Raw genomic sequence first — 19,632 nt, forward strand, 5'->3', positions numbered from 1 at the left:
CTCAGTGGGCTAGTGGGCGGGAGAGAAACAGCAGATCGGATTATCTCAGTCTTAGTGACAGAGAAACTCCATGTGCTCCTCACTCGTTGTTGGAGGAGACAGGATGATGGACAGTGTTTCACAAAGAAACAAAACCAGGGTTAGTGATATTTAAAATGAGTGAACAAAACTGATGTATTTAGCTTTTATCCAGAATATTAAAACAAATGACTGAAGTCCTGTTTCGAATCCCATCTTGGCAGATGGTGGAATCTGAATTCAAGAAAAAAAACGTATTAGGAATCTCATCTCCATGAAACCATTGTCAATGGCGAAAAAATCCTGCCAACCTGACAGCGGCCCAGCCAGCTACTCACTGTATTAATCACTGCAAAGTCACAATACAGGAATGAAACTGGATGGACCAGTTGGCAACTAACAAGGCACCAGAAATTACAACCACAGAATCAGCCCTCTCAATGGTGCAACCTCCTCTTCACTAACGTATGGTTTTTGGTGCCAAAAGGTGGAGAGCTGTCTCGCAGACCAGTCAAGGAACAGCCTGACAAAGTAATACCCACGGAATCATCCCTTACAAAGATGACCAGACACGACCATCACCATCCCTAGATATCGAGTGTGTGGTGCTGGAAAAGCACATCAGTCAGGCAACATCCGAGGAGCAGGAGAATCGATGTTTCTAGCCTAAGCCCTTCATCAGCCTGACCTGATGTGCTTTTCCAGCACCACACTCAACTCTGATCTCCAGCATCTGCAGTCTTCACTTTCTCCTGAAATCTCTGGATATGTCCCGTCCCACCGGCAGGACAGACCAGGCAGAGGTGGTGGCACAGTGGTGTACAGACAGGGAGGATTTGCCCTGGGAGTACTCAGCATTGACTCCGGAGACCAGGAAGTCTCATGGCTCCTGCTGATTACCACGTCCCGTCCTCCCTTGGCTGATGAATCAGTTCTCCTTCATGTTGAATAACATTTGGAGGAAGCACTGAGGCAATAAAATGGTGTCAAATGTACTCTGGGTACAGGATTTCAATGTCCACAATTGAGACGAGCTCTGCAATAGAATTACTGACTGAGCTGGTCAGGTCCTAAAGGGTATAGCTGCTCAACTGAGTCTGCAGCGGGTGGTGAGGGAACCAACAAGAGGGAAAAACATACTTGATCTCATTGTTATGAATTGACTAGCTGCAGATACATCTGTCTATGACAGTATCGGTAAGAGCAACCATCACACATTCCTTTTGGAGACAGAAGTCTTGCCTTAAAGTTGAGAAAAACCTCCATCGTGTTGAGTGGCACTACCACTGTTTGAAATGGGACAGACTTCGAAGAGATGTAGGATCTCAAACTGGGTATCTCTGAGGCACTGTGGGACATCAACAGCAGCAGAACTGTACTCCAGCACAATCTGTAATCTCATGGGTTTTAAATCCTGCTCTCACCCATCACAATGGACAGTAAAGGAGGGCATGCCAAGAGCAGCACCAGGCAGACTTAAAAACAAAGTGCCAACCTGGTGAAGCTATCAAACAGAACTACCTGCATATCAAACAGCATCAGCAGCAAGCAACAGAGCTAAGTGATCCTACATCCAATGGAACAGATCGGAGCTCTGCAGTTCTGCCACACCCAGTTGTGAACGGTGATGGACAATTAAACAACTCACTGGAGGAAGTATCACAGATATCCCCACCCTTACTGATGGAGGGGCCTCACACACCCATTCACCAGATAAGATGACAGCATTTGCAGCAATCTTCAGCCAGAAGTGCAAAGTGAGATGATCCATCTGAGGCTTCCCCAGTGGTTTCCAACATCACAGAAGTGATTTTTAAAGCAGTTCAGTTCAGAAATGGTTAAGTAGTGCAAAGGCTACAGGCCCTGCCAATATTCTGGCAATAATACTGATATCTTGTGCTCCATAACTTGCCACCCACCAAGCCAAGTACCGCTCCAGTACTGGCATCTACCGAGAATGTGGAACATTGCCCAGGGATGTTCAACACAAAAACACAGGGCAACCCAACCCAGGCAATTTCCATCTATCAGTCCACACTCGATCAGCAGTAAAGTGATGGAAGATGTCATCGACAGAGCTACCAAGCAGCAGCTGCTCAGCAACAGTCAGCTCAGCGAGACTCATTTTAGGCTCCACCAGGACCATTCAGCTCCCGATTGTGTTACCGCCCTGATTCACAATCTGGCAACTAGCTGAATCCCAGAGGTGAGGTGAGTGTGATAACTCAGTCCCACTCCAAGACCACTATTTCTAGCTGATTCCACCCTTGTCTCAGCTCATGTCATCTCATCCACCTTGTGTTATCTCCAGATTTCATTTTCCAAACACACTCAGGGCCAGCTTCCCACATTCAACCTCCCTGTAATCTCAACAAAGTCTAAATTTCTGCTTGTTGATTCATGAAAAGGCTCCTAATTATAATCAACAGAGATGTACAGCATGGAAACAGACCCTTCGGTCCAACCCGTCCATGCCGGCCAGATAACCCAACCCAATCTAGTGTCACCTGCCAGCACCTGGCCAATATCCCTCAATTTAAAATTCTCACACTTGATTTAATTCCTGGCTGTGATAATCCCTAGCTCCCTGCACCACACACACCGAGACCTCGACAACCCATTTTCTTCGAGACTCCCAACCATTTGTTAATTCATTACTTCACCTGTATGTCTGTTTCTACAGTTGCTGAAGCAGCATGGTCTGAACTTCGCAGCCAAAACCTCACAGGTCTGCTTTCCACCTTTAAGACATCACTCAAAACCTGCTTTTGGCAATGCTTTTGGTCACCTGACCTAATATCTGCATCTCTGGCCTTATGTCTAAAGTTCCCAATAGTATTTTTGTGAAATTATAAGCATGATAATAAAAATACAAACTGTTGTTGATTTGGGCATTATTTTCAAATCATCACTGTTGCTGAATGAATAATCTATAATGTCACTTACCCAACCACATTGTAGGAGCACCTTCACCACACAAACTGCAGCTGTACAAGAAAGTCAAACATCACCCTCGCCACAAGCAACAGGGCTTTGGCATTAATCACTGGTATCTGTGGAAGGAGAAACACAGTTGATGTTTCAGGGAGTGCAAAATGGATTACAAGGAATGAAAATGGTGCAGAATTTGATAGTCAGAAATGGAAGGAAAATACACTTGCTTGTTGGAAAAAAAGAATTCTTGACTGTCAAAAATATTCAAGAAAAAAGTAATCTGATAATACAGCAGTACATGGTCAGGAGCTGGGCCGCAGTGAAAAACTCACTTACAAAGGGTCTATAAGAGTAAAAATACACCCATAGTTCGAGATTGAGGAAGCTATATATTGACAAAGTGGTTATGAGGGAGCCCAGAGGTGAATCAGAGCAGTATTGGCTGCTATGATCTCAGTGACTCTATACTAGAGAAAGGCTGCACATGCGCCTTGCTGCATCTTGCCCCCTACAAAGATGGCGGCGGTGCACATGTTCAGTGAATCGTTGTCCCGATTAAAGATGGCGGCGCTCACTCAGGCCCGCAACCGCGCTGAGGCCATTCCTAATTTACTGCAAACACGGGACTGGGACGTTCAAATTTGTGTTTTCCGACGGGCACAATTTGTTTGTAAAACCTCTCCGCTCATAGCAACGCAGTTTTTCTCCCGTTTCCCTGTTTATTTCTTTCCTTACCGTATCCTTTCTCTCCATAACTTCCAGAGCATTCATTACGGCGACTCTGCGCCGCACGAGGGGGATCACATGGTTTAGTTTAGCTCCGCCCTTCATTTATTTTGATTGGCTGAAGGACCAACTTCCCGCTAAGTCCTCCAGCTCCGCTCACCGTCCTTTCATTGGTCCGGTGCTGACATCAATCACCCGCGGGTCACTTTGTTAGCTAGAGCATGCGCAGTGCGTCCTGCTTTAGCTGATATGTTGGGTAATGTGATGGGAGAGTTTACTGAGGGGAAGGATCCCTTTGTGTGAGCTCTGCAGGAGATTCCTTTATTCATGGAGGGAATTGCCTTCCTACTCACGACTGCATAGCTGTGATTGATGAATCAATGCCATCTGAATCAGTACATAAACACCCCATTTTCACAACATCTGAGATCTTTAGCACATTGTATCACGCTCTTCTTTGGAAACAACAAAAAACATGAAACGGAGCCTCAAGGAACCGGAGCAGGAGTAGGGCATTCATTGCCTTCAGCTTGTTCCCCCATTCTATCAGATCACGGCTTGGCCAATCCAGACCTCAACACCTCTTTTATGCTTGATCCGCATAGCCCTCAACTGCTCAACATTTCAAAAATCTATGTGCCCTCTTTTAAAATAATTTGAGACAGAATCACAGATTCTCTACTATGTGGAAACAGGCCTTTCAACCCAACAAGCCAGAACAACCCTCCGAAGAGTAACCCAACTATTTCCCTCCCACATTTAACTTTCACAATTGTTTGGGCGAGAAAATTCTAGCCATTCACTGAGAGAAAAAAATTCTTTACTTTTAATGTTCCCTTATGTAATGTGAACTGGTTTGAGACTTCACTGGTGCTAGAAGATCTAGTCAACATCTACCCTGTCAAGCTCCTCAGAATCTTGTTTCCATAAGATCACCCCGCTTATCTATTCTTGATAGGTCAACCCTTTTGTCCTCAAAGCAACTAAGTGAATCTTTTTTGAATGGTCTCCGATGTTAGTTTATCCTTTACTAAATATGGGAACTAACACTGTATACAGTACTCCAAGTGAGGACTCAGCAACAGCCAGTGTGGTTAACCAACCCTCAGTCCATGCTAATACATTACGCCGATACCATGAGCTCCTAAATTGTGCAATTAACTTTTATGTAGCACCGTATCATTTGCATTTTTAAAATCCAAATACAGAACATCATTGGATTGCCCTTTATCACCCCTGCTTGTTATCTCCTCAATGAACTGTCGCAAATTTGTCAAATATGGTTTCGCTTTCACAAAACCCAGTCTACCATGTTTAATAATAAGCTTTTCTAAATATCCTGCAATTTCTTACTTTAATATTCGACTCTGTAGACTCTTTCAGTAGATTTGCTAAGTATGATTCCCCTCTTAAATCCATGTGGACTCTGTCCAATCCTGTCACTGTTCAGTAAGAAACTTGACTGTACTCCAATATACTTAGTAAATGTATCTGTATTTATTTTTAAAAATTGATTACTTATAAATGCTGGACCCATGCAATATCAATGAATTAGTGACTCTGAATTTGGGTTATAATGTTTTTTCTATTAATTCCTTTTCATACTGTGTTATGCAGACAGCACCAAGTGATCACTCTTAATTGTGAGTAACTTTGAAAATAATATATTTTAAAAATGACATCCCAAAATGCTGCCTCATTATTGTGCAAGGAGGATTTTGCATTCAATAGTTTGCAGATAAAATTGAACAGATTTTTGCTGCAATTTGGCCAGACTGCAGGTTACACCAAAGTGGCAACTCTGCTCTCAAATTCTTACTTGACACTGCCCAAGGCGATACTGATGGGACTTCACTTTGCCATTCTGGGTCACCAGCTTTATTTCCAGGTTTAATCCTATAATCATCCTACAGCTTGTAATTTTAGACAACTTCTCTTTTAGGTACATATATAAATATCATACTGAAATGTTGCACTGAATGGTACCAAATCTGAAATTAGTCTCTAATCTGACCCTTCTACATATGTATTGGCATAAGTCTATGCCAGTTATTTTTCTGAAGCCTGTGATTCCTGATGAAGGGCTTATGCCTGAAACATCAACTCTCCTGCTTCTCACATGCTGCCTGACTTGCTGTGCTTTTCCAGCATGACACTTTTCGACTCTGATATCCAGCTTCTTTGGTCATCACTTTCTCTTTTGAGAAGTTTAAACCAAGAATAATTTTTGTTGATCAAAGTGCAATAGGAACCAATTCATGAAATTCAGATATCTCACATTTACCTTAACTATGGGAAGTCTAAGACATGACTAAATTATTGTCAGTAATTGAAACCGTGCTGACAAACTTGTGCAGTATCAGTGCCTCACCTTTAGAGTGTTCCCAGATATCGCACAGCTGCAGTATTTTGTTTTGCACTCAGCTATATGTTGTTTTCACTTTTTTCTTTGTGAAAGATTACAAAATTAACTTGGATGAATAAACTTATAATTTCTTTAACCAATGTTGGGAGAAAAAAAATGTCAGTATTTCAAGTGCTGATAAAGTAAAATAAACTGAATCAGTAGAAAGGGTTTAAGATGGATATGGAACAAATGCTGGCAAATGGGTCTAGATTAATTTTGGATATCTGGTCAGCATGGGCAAGTTGGACTGGGCGTTATTGGACAGTGGTGAGGGTCTGGCTGCGGCTTTATTGGGCAGTGGTGAGGTTCAGGCTGGAGCATTATTGGACAGTGGTGAGGGTCAGGCTGGGGCATTATTGGACGGTGTTGAGGCTCAGGCTGGGGCATTATTGGACAATAGTGAGGTTCAGACTTGGGCATTATTGGACAGTGGTGAGGTTTAGGCTGGAGCGTTATTGGACAGTGGTGAGGGTCATGCTGGGGCATTATTGGACAGTGGTGTTGGTCAGGCTGGGGTATTTTAGGACATCAGTGAGGGTCAGACTGGGGCATTATTGGACAGTGGTGACGGTTAGGCTGGGGCGTTCTTGGACATTGGCGAGGGCCAGGATGAGCATTATTGTAAGGCAATGAGGCAGAGGCTGTGGCGTTATTGGACAGCAGTGAGGGTCAGGCTCGGGCATTATTGGACAGTGGTGAGGTTTAGGCTGGAGCGTTATTGGACAGTGGTGAGGGTCAGGCTGGGGCATTATTGGACAGCAGTTAGGGTCAGGCTGGGGCATTATTGGACAGTGGTAAGCGTCAGGCTGGGGCATTATTGGACTGTGGTGAGGGCCAGGCTGGGGCATTATTGGACTGCAGTGAGGGACAGTGTGGGGCATGATTGGACAGCAGTAAGGGTCAGACTGGGGCATTATTGGACAGCAGTGAGGGTCAGGCTGGGGCATTATTGGACAGTGGTAAGCGTCAGGCTGGGGCATTATTGGACAGTGGTGAGGGTCAGACTGGGGTGTTATTGGACGGCAGTGAGGATCAGGCTGGGTCGTTATTACAGAGTGGTGCGGGTCAGGCTGGGTCATTATTGGACAGTGGTGAGGGTCAGGCAGGGACATTATTGGACAGCAGTGAGGGTTTGTCTGGGGCATTATTGGACAGCAGTGAGGGTCAGGCTGGGGCATTATTGGACAGTGAAGAGCGTCAGGCTGGGGCATTATTGGACAGTGGTGAGGGTCTGGCTGGGGTGTGATTGGACGGCAGTGAGGGTCAGGCTGGGGCATTACTGGACAGTTGTGAAGGTCAGGCTGGGGCGTTATCGGACAGCAGTGAGGGTCAGGCTAGGATGTTATTGGACAGCAGTGAGGGTCTGTCTGATTTGTTATTGGACAGTGGTGACGGTCAGGCTGGGGAGTCATTGGACAATGGTGAGGGTCAGGCTGGAGTGTTATTGGACAGTGGTGAGGATTAGGCTGGGGCGTTGTTGGACAGTCGTGAGGGTCATGCTGGGGCGTTATTGGACGATGGTGAGGGTCTGAATGGGGCGTTATTGGACAGCAGTGAGGGTCAGGCTGGGGCGTTATTGGACAGCAGTTAGTCGGGCTGTGGCTTTATTGGACAGTGATGAGTTGCAGGCTGGGGCATAATTGGACAGTGGTGAGGGTCAGGCTGGGATTTTTTGGACAGCCGTGAGTGTCAGGCTGGTGTGTTATTGGACAGCAGTGAGGGTCAGGCTGCGGCGTTATTTGACAGTGGTGAGGGTCAGGCTGGGGCCTTATTGGACAGTGGTGAGGGTCAAGCTGGGTCGTTATTGGACAGTCGTGAGGGTCATGCTGGGGCATAATTGGACAGTGGTGAGGGTCAGGCTGGGGGTTTTCGGACAGCAGTGAGTGTCAGGCTGGGGCATTATTGGACAGTGGTGAGGGTTAGGCTGGGGCATTATTGGACGGTGTTGAGGCTCAGGCTGCGGCATTATTGGACAGTAGTGAGGGTAAGGATTGGGCGTTATTGGACAGTGGTGAGGTTCAGGCTGGGGCGATATTGGACAGTGGTGTGGATCAGGTTGGGGCATTATTGGACAGTGGTGAGGGTTAGGCTGGGCCGTTATTGGACAGTGGTGAGGGCCAGGCTGAGCATTAATGGAAGGCATTGAGGGAGAGGCTGGGGCGTTATTGGACAGTGGTGAGGGTCAGGTTGGGGCGTTATTGGACAGTGGTGAGGGTCAGGCTGCGGCGTTATTGGACAGTGGTGAGGGTCAGGCGGGAGCATTATTGGACAGTGGTGAGGGTCAGGCTGGGGCATTATTGGACAGTGGTGAGGGTCAAGCTGGGGCGTTATTGGACAGCAGTGAGGGTCAGGCTGGGGCATTATTGTACAGTGGTGAGGGTCAGGCTGGGTCATTATTGGACGGCAGTGAGGGTCAGGCTGGGGCGTTATTGGATAGTGGTGAGGGTCAGGCTGGGGCGTTATTGGATAGTGGTGAGGGTCAGGCTGCGCCGTTATTGGACAGTGGTGAGGGTCATACTGGGGCATTATTGGACATTGGTGTCGGTAAGGCTGGGGTATTATTGGACTGTGGTGAGGGTCAGGCTGGGGCATTATTGGACAGCAGTGAGGGTCAGGCTGGTGCATTATTGGACAGTGGTGAGAGTCAGGCTGGGGCGTTAATGGATTGTGGTGAGGTTCAGGCTCGGGCGTTATTGGACAGCAGTGAGTTTCAGGCTGGGGCATTATTGGGCAGTGGTGAGAGTCTGGCTGTGGCGTTATTGGACAGCAGTGATGGTCAGGCTGGGGCATTATTGGACGGCAGTGAGGGTCAGGCTGGGGCATTATTCGACAGTGGTGAGGGTCAGGTTGGGGCGTTATTCGGCGGCCGTGAGGGTCAGGCTGGTGAGTTATTGGACAGTGGTGAGGGTCAGGCTGGGGCGTTATTGGACAGTGATGAGGGTCAGGCTGGGGCATGATTGGACAGTGGTGAGGGTCAGGCTGGGGCGTTATTGGACAGTGGTGAGGGTCAGGTTGGGGCATTATTGGACAGTGGTGAGGGTTAGCCTGGGGTGTTATTGGACGGCAGTGAGGATCAGGCTGGGTCATTATTAGACAGTGGTGAGTGTCAGGCTGGGTCATTATTGGACAGTGGTGAGGGTCAGGCTGTGACATTATTGCACAGCAGTGAGCGTCAGGCTGGGGCATTATTGGACAGTGGTGAAGGTCAGGCTGGGGCGTAATTGGACGGCAGTGAGGGTCAGGCTGGGGTGTTATTGGACAGCAGGGAGCTTCAGGCTGTGGCGTTATTGGACAGTGGTGAGTGTTATGCTGGGGCCTTATTGGACAGTGGTGAGTGTCAGGCTGGGGCATTATTGGACATTCGTGAGGGTCATGCTGGGGCGTTATTGGGCAGCAGTGAGGGTCAGGCTCGGGCGTTATTGGACAGCAGTTAGGGTCAGGCTGGGGCTTTATTTGACAGTGGTGAGGTTCAGGCTGGGTCATTATTGGACAGTGGTGAGTGTCAGGCTGGGTCATTATTGGACAGTGGTGAGGATCAGGCTGGGGGGGTTTTTGGTCAGCAGTGAGGATCAGGCTGGGGCATTATTGGTACAGTGGTGAGGGTCAGGCTGGGGCGTTATTGGACGGTGTTGAGGCTCAGGCTGGGGCATTATTGGACAGTAGTGAGAGTCAGGCTTGTGCATTATTGGACAGTGGTGAGGTTCAGGCTGGGGCGATATTGGACAGTGGTGAGGGTCAGGCTGGGGCGTTATTGGACAGTAGTGAGGATCAGGCTGGGGCATTATTGGACAGTGGTGTGGGTCAGGCGGGGGTATTATTGGACAGTGATGAGAGTCAGGCTGGGGCGTTATTGGATTGTGGTGAGGTTCAGGCTGGGGAATTATAGGACAGTGGTGAGGGTAAGGCTGGGGCGTTATGGGACAGCAGTGAGTGTCAGGCTGGGGCATTATTGGACAGTGATGAGCGTCAGGCTGGGGCGTTATTGGACAGTGGTGAGGGTAAGGCTTGGGCATTATTGGACAGCAGTGAGGGTCCGGCTGGGGCATTATTGGACAGTGATGAGCGTCAGGCTGGGGCATTATTGGAGAGTGGTGAGGGTCAGCCTGGGGTGTTATTGGACGGCAGTGAGGATCAGGCTGGGTCGTTAATAGACAGTGGTGAGGGACAGGCTGGGTCATGATTGGACTGCAGTGAGGGTTTGCCTGGGGCATTATTGGACAGCAGTGAGCGTCAGGCTGGGGCATTATTTGACAGCAGTGAGGGTCAGGCTGGGGCGTTATTGGACAGTGGTGAGGGTAAGGCTTGGGCATTATTGGACAGCAATGATGGTCAGGCTGGGGCGTTTTTGGACAGTTGTGAGTATCACGCTGGGGTATTATTGGACAGTGGTGAGGGTCACGCTGGGGCATTATTGGACAGTGGCGAGGGTCAGCCTGGGGTATTATTGGACAGCAGTGAGCGTCAGGCTGGGGCATTATTGGACGGCAGTGAGGATCAGGCTGGGTCGTTATTAGACAGTGGTGAGGGTCAGGCTGGGTCATTATTGGACAGTGTTGAGGGTCAGGCTGGGCCATTATTGGACAGCAAAGAGAGTCAGGCTGGGGCGTCCTTGGACAATTGTGAGAATCAGGCTGGGGCGTTATTGGACTGTGGTGAAGGTCAGGCTTGCGAATTATGGGACAGTGGTGAGGGTCAGCCTGGGGTGTTATTGGACGGCAGTGAGGATCAGGCTGGGTCGTTATTAGACAGTGGTGAGGGTCAGGCTGGGTAATTATTGGACAGTGGTGAGGGTCAGGCTGTGACATTATTGGACTGCAGTGAGGGTTTGGCTGGGACATTATTGGACAGCAGTGAGGGTCAGGCTGGGGCGTTATTGGACAGCAGTGAGGGTCAGGCTGGGGCGTTATTGGATGGCAGTGAGGGTCAGTCTGGGGCATTATTGGACAGTGGTGAGGGTCAGCCTTGGGTATTATTGGACAGCAGTGAACGTCAGGCTGGGGCATTATTGGACGGCAGTGAGGATCAGGCTGGGTCGTTATTAGACAGTGGTGAGGGTCAGGCTGTGACATTATTGGACTGCAGTGAGGGTTTAGCTGGGGCGTTATTGGACAGCAGTGAGTGTCAGGCTGGGGCATTATTGGGCATAGGTGAGAATTAGGCGGGGGCGTTATTGGACAGCGGTGAGGGTCAGGCTGGGGCATTATTTGACAGCAGTGAGGGTCAGGCTGGGCATTAGTGGACAGCAGTGAGGGTCAGGCTGGGGCGTTTTTGGACAGTTGTGAGAATCAGGCTGGGGTATAATTGGACAGTGGTGAGGGTCACGCAGGGGCATCATTGGACAGTGTTGCGGGTCAGGCTGGGCCATTATTGGACAGCAGTGATGGTCAGGCTGGGGCGTTATTGGACGGCAGTGAGCGTCAGGATGGGGCATTATTGGACAGCAGTGAGGGTCAGGCTGGGGCGTTATTGGACGGCAGTGAGCGTCAGGCTGGGGCGTAGTTGTACAGTGGTGAGAGTCAGGCTGGGGCGTTATTGGACTGTGGTGAGGGTCAGGCTGGGGCATTATTGGACGGTGGTGAAAGTCAGGCTGGGGCATTATTGGACAGTGATGAGGGTCAGCCTGGGGTGTTATTTGACGGCAGTGAGGATCACGCTGGGTCGTTATTAGACAGTGGTGGGGCTCAGGCTGGGTCATTATTGGACAGTGGTGAGGGTCAGGTTGTGACATTATTGGACTGCAGTGAAGGTCAGGCTGGGGAATTATTGGACAGCGGTGAGGGTCAGTCTGGGGCATTATTGGACGGTGGTGAGGGTCAGGCTTGGGTGTTATTGGACGGCAGTGAGGGTCAGGCTGGGGCATTATTGGACAGTGGTGAAGGTCAGGCTGGGGCGTTATTGGATGGCAGTGAGGGTCAGGCTGGGGTGTTATTGGACAGCAGTGAGGGTCAGGCTGGGGCGTTATTGGACAGTGGTGATGGTCTGGCTGCGGCTTTATTGGACAGTGGTGAGGGTCAGGCTGGGGCATTATTGGACAGTGGTGAGGGTCAGGCTGGGGCATCATTGGACAGTGGTGAGGTTCAGGCTGGGGGGTTTTTGGACATCAGTGTGGGGTCGGCTGGGGCATTATTGGATAGAGGTGAGGGTCAGGCTGGGGCATTATTGGACGGTGTTGAGGCTCAGGCTGGAGCGTTATTGTAGAGTGGTGAGGGTCTGGCTGGGGCGTTATTAGACAGTGGTGAGGGTCAGTCTGGGGCATTATTGGACAGCAGTGAGTGTCAGGCTGGGGCAGTATCGGAATGTTGTGAGGGTCAGGCGGGGACATTATTGGACAGCAGTGATGGTCAGGCTGCGGGATTATTGGACAGCAATGAGGGTCAGGTTGGGGCATTATTGGATCGTGGTGAGGGTCAGGCTGGGGTGTTTTTGGTCAACAGTGAAGGTCAGGCTGGGGCATTATTGGACAGTGGTGTGGGTCAGGCTGGTGTATTATTGGACAGCAGTTAGGGTCAGGCTGGGGCATTGTTGGACAGTGGTGAGAGTCAGGCCGGGGCGTTCTTGGATTGTGGTGAGGTTCAGGCTGGGGCGTTATTGGACAGAAGTGAGTGTCAGGCTGAGGCATTATTGGGCAGTGGTATGAGCCAGGCTGGGGCATTATTGGATTGTGGTGAGGTTCAGGCTGGGGTATTATTGGACAGTGGTGAGGGTCAGGCTGGGGAATTATAGGACAGTGGTGAGGGTCTGGCTGGGGCATTATTGGACAGCAGTGAGGGTGAGGCTGGGGCATTATTGGACAGTGGTGACGGTAAGGCTGTGGCGTTATTGGACAGCAGTGAGTGTCCGGCTGGGGCATTATTGGACAGTGGTGAGGGTCAGGCTGGGGGGCTTTTCGACAACAGTGAGGGTCAGGCTGGGGCATTATTGGACAGTGGTGTGGGTCAGGCTGGGGTATTATTGGACAGCAGTAAGGGTCAGACTGGCGCATTATTGGACAGCAGTGAGGGTCAGGCTGGGGCATTATTGGACAGTGGTGAGCGTCAGGCTGGGGCATTATTGGACAGTGGTGAGGGTCAGATTGGGGTGTCATTGGACGGCAGTGAGGATCAGGCTGGGTCGCTATTACACAGTGGTGCGGGTCAGGCTGGGTCATTATTGGACAGTGGTGAGGGTCAGGCAGGGACATTATTGGACAGCAGTGAGGATCTGTCTGGGGCATTATTGGACAGCAGTGAGGGTCAGGCTGGGGCATTATTGGACAGTGAAGAGCGTCAGGCTGGGGCATTATTGGACAGTGGTGAGGGTCTGGTTGGGGTGTTATTGGACGGCAGTGAGGGTCAGGCTAGGATGTTATTGGACAGCAGTGAGGGTCTGTCTGATTTGTTATTGGACAGTGGTGAGGGTCAGGCTGGGGAATCATTGGACAATGGTGAGGGTCAGGCTGGGGTGTTATTGGACAGTGGTGAGGATTAGGCTGGGGCGTTGTTGGACAGTCGTGAGGGTCATGCTGGGGCGTTATTGGACGATGGTGAGGGTCTGAATGGGGCGTTATTGGACAGCAGTGAGGGTCAGGCTGGGGCGTTATTGGACAGCAGTTAGTCGGGCTGTGGCTTTATTGGACAGTGATGAGTTGCAGGCTGGGGCATAATTGGACAGTGGTGAGGGTCAGGCTGGGATTTTTTGGACAGCCGGGAGTGTCAGGCTGGTGTGTTATTGGACAGCAGTGAGGGTCAGGCTGCGGCGTTATTTGACAGTGGTGAGGGTCAGGCTGGGGCATAATTGGACAGTGGTGAGGGTCAGGCTGGGGCGTTATTGGACAGCAGTTAGTCGGGCTGTGGCTTTATTGGACAGTGATGAGTTGCAGGCTGGGGCATAATTGGACAGTGGTGAGGGTCAGGCTGGGATTTTTTGGACAGCCGGGAGTGTCAGGCTGGTGTGTTATTGGACGGCAGTGAGGGTCAGGCTGGGGTGTTATTGGACAGCAGTGAGGGTCAGGCTGGGGCGTTATTGGATAGTGGTGAGGGTCAGGCTGGGCCGTTATTGAACAGTGGTGCGGGTCAGGCTGCGGCATTATTGGAGAGTGGTGAGTTTCAGTCTGGGGCGTTATACGACACTGGTGTCGGTAAGGCTGGGGTACTGTTGGACAGTGGTGAGGGTCAGGCTGGGGCGTAGTTGTACAGTGGTAAGGATCAGGCTGGGGCGTTATTGGACTGCGGTGAGGGTCAGGCTGGGGCATTATTGGACAGTGGTGAGGGTCAGCCTGGGGTATTATTGGACAGCAGTGAGCGTCAGGCTGGGGCATTATTGGACGGCAGTGAGGATCAGGCTGGGTCGTTATTAGACAGTGGTGAGGGTCAGACTGGGTCATTATTGGACAGTGGTGAGGGTCAGGCTGTGACATTATTGGACTGCAGTGAGGGTTTGGCTGGGGCGTTATTGGACAGCAGTGAGTGTGAGGCTGGGGCATTATTGGGCATTGGTGAGAGTCAGGCTGGGGCGTTATTGGACAGTGGTGAGGGTCAGGCTGGGGAATTATTGGACAGTGGTGAGGGTCAGGCTGGGGCATTATTTGACAGCAGTGAGGGTCAGGCTGGGGCATTATTGCACAGTGATGAGCGTCAGGCTGGGGCGTTATTGGACAGTGGTGAGGGTCAGGCTGGGGAATTATTGGACAGTGGTGAGGGTAAGGCTTGGGCATTATTGGACAGCAGTGAGGGTCCGGCTGGGGCATTATTGGACAGCAATGAGGGTCAGGCTGAGGCGTTTTTGGACAGTTGTGAGAATCAGGCTGGGGTATTATTGGACAGTGGTGAGGGTCACGCTGGGGCATTATTGGACAGTGTTGAGGGTCAGGCTGGGCCATTATTGGACAGCAGTGAGGGACAGGTTGGGGCGTTATTCGACGGCATTGAGGGTCAGGCTGGGGCGTAGTTGTACATTGATGAGAGTCAGGCTGGGGCGTTATTGGACGGTGGTGAGGGTCAGCCTGGGGTGTTATTTGACGGCAGTGAGGATCACGCTGGGTCGTTATTAGACAGTGGTGGGGGTCAGGCTGGGTCATTATTGGACAGTGGTGAGGGTCAGGATGTGACATTATTGGACTGCAGTGAGGGTAAGGCTGGGGAATTATTGGACAGCGGTGAGGGTCAGTCTGGGGCATTAATGGACAGTGGTGAGGGTCAGGCTTGGGTGTTATTGGACGACAGTGAGGGTCAGGCTGGGGCATTATTGGACAGTGGTGAAGGTCAGGCTGGGGTGTTATTGGACGGCAGTGAGGGTCAGGCTGGTGTGTTATTGGACAGCAGTGAGGGTCAGGCTGGGGCGTTATTGGACAGTGGTGAGGGTCTGGCTGCTGCTTTATTGGACAGGGGTGAGTGTCAGGCTTGGGCCTTATTGGACAGTGGTGATGGTCAGGCTGGGGCATCATTGGACAGTGGTGAGGTTCAGGCTGGGGCATTATTGGACGGTGTTGAGGGTCAGGTTGGGGCATAATTGGACAGTGGTGAGGGTCAGGCTGGGGTATTATTGGACAGCAGTTAGGGTCAGGCTGGGGCATTATTGGACAGTGGTGAGAGTCAGGCCGGGCGTTATTGGATTGTGGTGAGGTTCAGGCTGGGGCGTTATTGGACAGCAGTGAGAGTCAGGCTGAGGCATTTTTGGGCAGTGGTGAGAGCCAGGCTGGGGCGTTATTGGATTGTGGTGAGGTTCAGGCTGGGGTATTATTGGACAGTGGTGAGGGTCAGGCTGGGGAATTATTGGACAATCATGAGGGTCAGGCTGGGCCATTATTGGACAGCAGTGAGGGTTAGGCTGGGGCATTATTGGACAGTGATGAGGTTCAGGCTGGGGCGTTGTTCGACGGCAGTGAGGGTCAGGCGGAGGCATTATTGGACGGTGGTGAGGGCCAGGCTGGTGCGATATTGGACAGCAGCGAGTGTCAGGCTGGGGCGTTATTGGACAGTGGTGAGGTTCAGGCTGGGGCATTATTTTACAGCAGTGAGAGTTAGGCTGGGGCATTATTGGACAGTGGTGAGCGCCAGGATGGGGGGTTATTAGACAGTGGTGAGGGTCAGGCTGGGACGTTATTAGACAGTGATGAGTATCAGTCTGGGGCATTATTGGACAGCAGTGAGGGTCAGGCTGGGGTGTTATTGGACAGCAATGAGGGTCAGGCTGGGGTGTTATTGGAGGGCAGTGAGGGTTAGGCTGGGGCATTATTGGACAGTGGTGAGGTTCAGGCTGGGGCGTTATTCGATGGCAGTGAGGGTCAGGCTGTTGTGTTATTGGACAGCAGTGAGGGTCAGGCTGGGTCATTATTGGACGGTGGTGAGGGTCAGGCTGGGGCGTTATTGGATTGTGGTGAGGATCAGGCTGGGTCATTATTGGACAGTGGTGAGGGACAGGCGGGGGCATTATTGGACATTGGTGAGAGTCAGGCTGGGGCGTTATTGGACAGTGGTGAGGGTCAGGCTGGGACATTATTTGACATCAGTGAGAGTCAGGCTGGGGCATTATTGGACAGTGGTGAGGGTCAGTCTGGGGCACTATTGGACAGTGGTGAGGGTTAGGCTGGTGCATTATTGGACAGGAGTGAGGGTCAGGCTGGTGCATTATTGGAGAGTGGTGAGGGACAGGCGGGGGCATTATTGGACATCAGTGAGAGACAGGCTGGGGCATTATTGGACAGTGGTGAGCGGCAGGCTGGGGGCTTATTGGACATTGGTGAGGGTAAGGCTTGGGCATTATTGCACAGCAGTGAGTGTCAGGCTGGGGCATTATTGGACAGCAGTGAGGGTCAGGCTGGGGCGTTATGAGACAGTGGTGAGGGTCAGTCTGGGGCATTATTGGACAGCAGTGAGGGTCAGGCTGGGGCATTATCGGAATGTTGTGAGGGTCAGGCGGGGGCATTATTGGACAGCACTGATGGTCAGGCTGGGGCATTATTGGACAGCAGTGAGAGTCAGGCTGGGCCAATATTGGACGGTGGTGAGGGTCAGGCTGTGGCATTATTGGATAGTGGTGAGGGTCAGGCTGGGGCATGATTGGGCAGTGGTGAGGGTCAGGCTGGGGTATAATTGGTCAGTGGTGAGGGTCAGGCTGGGGGGGGGTTTGGACAGCAGTGAGGGTCAGGCTGGGGCGTTATTGGACGGTGGTGAGGGTCTGGATGGGGCATTATTGGACAGCAGTTTGGGTCAGGCTGCGGCTTTATTGGACAGTGGTGAGGTTCAGGCTGGGGCATTATTGGACAGTGGTGAGGGTCAGGCTGGGGCATTATTGTACAGCAGTTTTGGTCAGGTTGGGGAATTATTGGACAGTGGTGAGGTTCAGGCTGGGGCATTATTGGACAGTGGTGAGGGTCAGGCTGGGGCATTATTGGACAGTGGTGAGGGTCAGGCATGGGAATTATAGGACACTGGAAAGGTCAGGCTGGGGAATTATTGGACAGCAGTGAGGGACAGGCTGGGGTATAATTGGACAGCAGTGAGGGTCAGGCTGGGGGGGTGTTTGGACAGCAGTGAGTGTCAGGCTGGGGCGTCCTTGGACGGTGGTGAGGGTCTCGATGGGGCATTATTGGACAGCAGTTTGGGTCAGGCTGCGGCTTTATTGGACATTGGTGAGGTTCAGGCTGCGGCTTTATTGGACAGTGGTGAGGTTCAGGCTGGGGCATTATTGGGCAGTGGTGAGGGTCAGGCCTGGGCAGTATTGGACGGTGGTGAGTGGCTGGGGCATTATTGGACAGTGGTGCGTGTCAGGCTGGGACGTTACTGGACGGCGGTGAGGGTCAGGCTGGGGCATCATTGGACAGTGGCGAGGTTCAGGCTGGGGGGTTTTTGGACAGCAGTGTGAGGTAGGCTGGGGCATTATTGGACAGTGGTGAGGGTCAGGCTGGGGCATTATTGGACGTTGTTGAGGCTCAGGCTGGTGCATTATTGGACAATAGTGAGGTTCAGGCTTGGGCATTATTGGACAGTGGTGAGGTTTAGGCTGGAGCGTTATTGGAGAGTGGTGAGGGTCTGGCTGGGGCGTTATTAGACAGTGGTGAGGGTCAGTCTGGGGCATTATTGGACAGCAGTGAGGGTCAGGATGGGGCATTATCGGAATGTTGTGAGGGTCAGGCGGGGGCATTATTGGACAGCAGTGATGGTCAGGCTGGGGCATTATTGGACAGCAGTGAGGGTCAGGCTGGGGGATTATTGGACAGCAATGAGGGTCAGGTTGGGGCATTATTGGACAGTGGTGAGAGTCAGGCCGGGGCGTTATTGGATTGTGGTGAGGTTCAGCCTGGAGTATTATTGGACAGTGGTGAGGGTCAGGCTGGGGAATTATAGGACAGTGGTGAGGGTCTGGCTGGGGCATTATTGGACAGCAGTGAGGGTGAGGCTGGGGCATTATTGGACAGTGGTGAGGGTAAGGCTGTGGCGTTATTGGACAGCAGTGAGTGTCCGGCTGGGGCATTATTGGACAGTGGTGAGGGTAAGGCTTGGGCGTTATTAGACGGTGGTGAGGGTCAGAATGGGGCGTTATTGGGCAGCAGTGAGGGACAGGCTGGGGCATTATTTGACAGCAGTGAGGGTCAGGCTGGGGCATTATTGGGCAGTGGTGAGAGTCAGGCTGGGGCGTTATTGGATTGTGGTGAGGTTCAGGCTGGGGCGTTTTGGTCAGCAGTGAGTGTCAGGCTGGGGTATTATTGGACAGTGGTGAGGGTCAGGCTAGGGAATTATAGGACAGTGGTGAGGCTCAGGCTGGGGCTTTATTGGACAGCAGTGAGGGTCAGGCTGGGCCAATATTGGACGGTGGTGAGGGTCAGGCTGTGGCATTATTGGATAGTGGTGAGGGTCAGGCTGGGGCATGATTGGGCAGTGGTGAGGGTCAGGCTGGGGTATAATTGGTCAGTGGTGAGGGTCAGGCTGGGGGGGGGTTTGGACAGCAGTGAGGGTCAGGCTGGGGCGTTATTGGACGGTGGTGAGGGTCTGGATGGGGCATTATTGGACAGCAGTTTGGGTCAGGCTGCGGCTTTATTGGACAGTGGTGAGGTTCAGGCTGGGGCATTATTGGGCAGTGGTGAGAGTCTGGCCTGGGCAGTATTGGACGGTGGTGAGTGTCTGGCTGGGGCATTATTGGACAGTGGTGAGGGTCAGGCTGGGGCATTATTGTACAGCAGTTTTGGTCAGGTTGGGGTATTATTGGACAGTGGTGAGGTTCAGGCTGGGGCATTATTGGACAGTGGTGAGGGTCAGGCCTGGGCAGTATTGGACGGTGGTGAGTGTCTGGCTGGGGCATTATTGGACAGTGGTGAGGGTCAGGCTGGGGCATTATTGTACAGCAGTTTTGGTCAGGTTGGGGTATTATTGGACAGTGGTGAGGTTCAGGCTGGGGCATTATTGGACAGTGGTGAGGGTCAGGCTGGGGCATTATTGGACAGTGGTGAGGGTCAGGCATGGGAATTATAGGACACTGGAAAGGTCAGGCTGGGGAATTATTGGACAGCAGTGAGGGACAGGCTGGGGCATTAATGGACAGCAGTGAGGGTCAGGATGGCGCATTATTGGACA

The 19,632-nt window shown here is 51.5% G+C and overlaps 1 long non-coding RNA gene across 1 annotated transcript in view; it reads right to left on the bottom strand.

Moving 5' to 3' along the window:
* The window catches only part of LOC140487218 (uncharacterized), a 30,580-nt gene extending 26,830 nt beyond the window's left edge, over positions 1–3,750 (bottom strand). Inside the window, exons 1-2 of the long non-coding RNA XR_011962782.1 lie at positions 3,688–3,750; positions 2,965–3,071 (exon numbers count right to left, since the gene is read on the bottom strand). This is a non-coding gene — a long non-coding RNA (uncharacterized lncRNA). The remainder of the gene's footprint in view (positions 1–2,964; positions 3,072–3,687) is intronic.
* Positions 3,751–19,632: the final 15,882 nt, after the last annotated feature.

The sequence above is a fragment of the Chiloscyllium punctatum genome, chromosome 16 (assembly GCF_047496795.1).
Source record: "Chiloscyllium punctatum isolate Juve2018m chromosome 16, sChiPun1.3, whole genome shotgun sequence".
Lineage (NCBI taxonomy): Eukaryota > Metazoa > Chordata > Chondrichthyes > Orectolobiformes > Hemiscylliidae > Chiloscyllium > Chiloscyllium punctatum.